The sequence below is a fragment of the Acartia tonsa genome, chromosome 1, assembly GCF_053477335.1.
Source record: "Acartia tonsa isolate MP-2025a chromosome 1, ASM5347733v1, whole genome shotgun sequence".
NCBI classification, from domain to species: domain Eukaryota; kingdom Metazoa; phylum Arthropoda; class Copepoda; order Calanoida; family Acartiidae; genus Acartia; species Acartia tonsa.
In genome coordinates this window covers 54733840-54737420 of record NC_137260.1, presented here as the reverse complement: position 1 = coordinate 54737420, position 3581 = coordinate 54733840, and positions in this window count along the sequence as shown.

Genomic DNA, 3581 nt, shown 5'->3' with positions numbered 1-3581 from the left:
GGCACCCTGTGGAAATCCCAACTTAATTTCATATTGTTTTGATATATGATTATTTACAACCACCCTAAATTTGCCTCCATTAGAAATAGATGCCCAAACTTTGGCAAATTGTGGTGAAAAAATGTGGTTTAGTATCTTATCAGATACTTCGTATAACGTTTGATCATATGCTTTTTTTAAATCAAAGAAAACTAATTGGGAATCTATTTCTTTAGACTTTATATAGTTCATTATAGCAGTGATAGATATTGTAGCAGTAGCCATGTGCCGTTTCTTAATAAAGCCAAATTGATCAGAATGTACAATTTTACTCATGAAAGGAGCAATTTTATTGTTTAATGCTTTGTCCAAAATTTTTTGGCTGTTTTCAGATAAATAAATTGGCCTTAAATTATCCGGATTTGATGAATCTAAATCTTTTTTTGGAAGAAAACAAACATTTTTGATCTTAATAAATGAGAAATCTGAATTATCTAAATCCATGTCATACATTTGATTAAATGCATTAGTTGCAAACTTAGGGACATTTTGAAAAAGAAACATAAATAAACTTTTTGGCTGTGATGTTGGTCCAGGGCTACTACGATCTTTAAGAGATTTTATGACTTTTAGAAACTCCTTTGTACTACTATATGGAGAAATAGCATTTTGTATTTTAGGAAAAATATCATCCAGCTTTAAATTAAAAGTTTCTAAAAGTCCGCTTAAATCAGCTTTAGGAATATCATCAGGACAGACAGATGCAGCATGAATTTTGCCTAGTTTATTTACAATTTTTTCAGGACAATCAGTCATTTCATTGTCTATTAGTAAATTGTAACTGTTCTTTTTCTTTGGTTTCATATTTTGATATGTAAGATAATTTGGTTTACCATCTAGCAGAAGATATCTCATATAATATATTTCTGCCCTTGAACTAACCAAATTCTTAAAATATTCTTGCTGCGTCTGAATAATGTCCTGAATGCTTTGCAAAGAATCTTTATCAGGATAAGTTTCAATCTTATTGTATAACATATTGATTTGTGAATCAAAATCTTTTGTTTTCTGAAACTCTTTGTGTCTCAATTTTGAGTAAAATACATCGTGTTTTTGCTTTAAATGTTGAATAAGGTTGAACATGGTTCCTGTATATTGATTTTTTGCGTTTAGAAAGGATAAATCATCCACTGAAACATTTGCCAAATTTATATTTTTGTCATCTGAGTTCTTTTTTAGAAACCATTCTGTTTCTGTTTTCATAATATCTAGAAAATTTTTATCTTTAAACAAAAACGGTTTCCATGTTGGATTTTTGTATTTAAATTTACTTTTTTTGGCAACTGTGACAGTTTTATGATCAGAAAAACTATTAAATCTAAATTCTATATGATTAAAGTAGTCAAAATTACAAAAGAAATAGTCAATATTGCTTTTAGAGTTAAATCTTTGCCCTGAACCGCGCCAGGTAAAGATTGGATTGACAGAAAGTTTATTGGCTAAATTAATCATATTGTGTCTAACTAAGAGATCATGCAAAAGCTTAGCCCTGTAAAAATGTCCAGGGTTGTTAAAATCAATATTAAAATCCCCAAAAAAGGTGAATGCTGTCAGATTATGATCTTTTATAAATGTAGCAATTCTATTTAACATATCTTTTAGCTCTAAAGTTGAACAAGATGGTAAATATGTAGGAATTAAATGAAATATACTGTCTCCAATTTTGTATTTCAAATACATGCAATGCGTGGAAATTATTGTCCTTGTCTCCAAAATTTTAAATACATTGTCATGGTACACAAAAATACCCGCTTTTGGTTCATTTCCGCTTGTTTCTCCCCCGTATACACATCCCTTGGGAAGTTTTATTTCACGATGAGAGCTTTTTAATTTTGTTTCAAGACAAACAAAAATGCTAGGAACATAATTAGCTGAACACGTTAATTCTTTAATCTTAAAAGGAACCTTAGATAAGTTTAATTTTCCTTTTGAAAAAAATCCAAGCCCACGAATATTGGTAAATTTAATATTTAAAGGAATATTTTTATTAGACATGCGAATTACGAATTATAAAACAATAAAAAAAATGATAAATTAATTAAAATAAAGAACTAGAAAAATTCTGAAAATCAATTTGACTTGACTTTTAGCATAAGCCTAAATGAATAAGCCCTTCGGTTTCTTACTTAGTATGAAAAAAGGGTTGAAACCACCTCCCTAAGTTGTGTAATTGTATTCTAAAGGTTCATCTAGCCGGCCTAAAAGACAATGAAATATTAACATTAAGCATATTTATCACTCTTGTCCCCCCCCCCCCCCCAACTTATATTTTACTTATTTGCAGACATATGAGCATAGCTTCTCTAAAATTATGTACATATATTCTTATCTGTATAAATCTAAACTAATTCTCACCCTTGCCCCCCCCCCCCCAACTTATATTTTACTTATTTACAGACATATGAGCATAGCTTCTCTAAAATTGTGTACATATATCTTGCTTTACATTTAAAAAAATATTATTAAAACTGCTATATCATATAACTTTTTCACTAGAATAAGGAAATTGTTTTTTAAAACAGTTGACAAAATTGATTAATAACTAGTTTGTGTTGTGATTGATGAATGCATGTGCTATTTGTAATAAAAAGTCCATGCTGTTAGGTTTTTCCTGATAGCTTCCATAGTGATGTGTTGGTGGTGGAATGCGGGCTGGCGGGCTGCGGAGTGGCGGATTGCGTGCTGGCGGGCTGCGGAATGGCGGATTGCGTGCTGGCGGGCTGCGGAGTGGCGGTCTGCTGGTTGGCGGGTGGCAGACTGGTGGGCTACAGGCTTGCTGGTTAACTAAATTCTGCCTTAGGTTTGTTTTTGGTTTATTTCTAAACCTGTCATTGTGTTGTGGTTTAGTTGAATATCTTGATTTTGGTGTTCTATGCATATTATCATCCTTGTTTTCATGAATATAGGGCTGACCTAAAGATGTGTAATTAAACACCTTTGCCTTCCCTTTTCTCCTGCCACCTTCTCCCCGCGCCCCTATCCATTCTCCCTTGCCACCGTCTCTACTGCTAACACCTCCCCCTCCGTTGACTCCGTTATGCATTACTCTGACCCCTTCGCCTCTCCCCTGTAGCCCCCTACCCCCTGATCCCCCCTCCTGTGTCCCCTTACCCCCGCCATTTTTAACCTCCTTCCCTTTACCTCCCAACAACGCAGTTTTATAAGATTTACTCTTCTTTTGTTTATACTTGTTAATGATATGTTGTTTGGGTTGGTTCATTGGTCTGTAAATCTTGCTGTCCTTTCTGATAACATCTAAATCCTTGCACTGCACCTTTTCATTTGCTGTAACTTCTATCTGTTTACTTCTTTTATATGTCACCTCAGTCCAGTTGTTGTCTGTGCCTGTCTTGTCTATCTCCTGTTCATCTTTTGGAAGCCTTTCATAAACAAATTCCTGAATAGTTTGTTTAAAAAACAAATATTCATCTGAAGTCATATCTTTGTCCTGCTCTGGTATGTATAGCCCAGAATGGTACAATGAATTGGTAGGGCATTCTTTGTACTCCGTTAGACCTTCGGTTCCAGGTATCTTTACAATG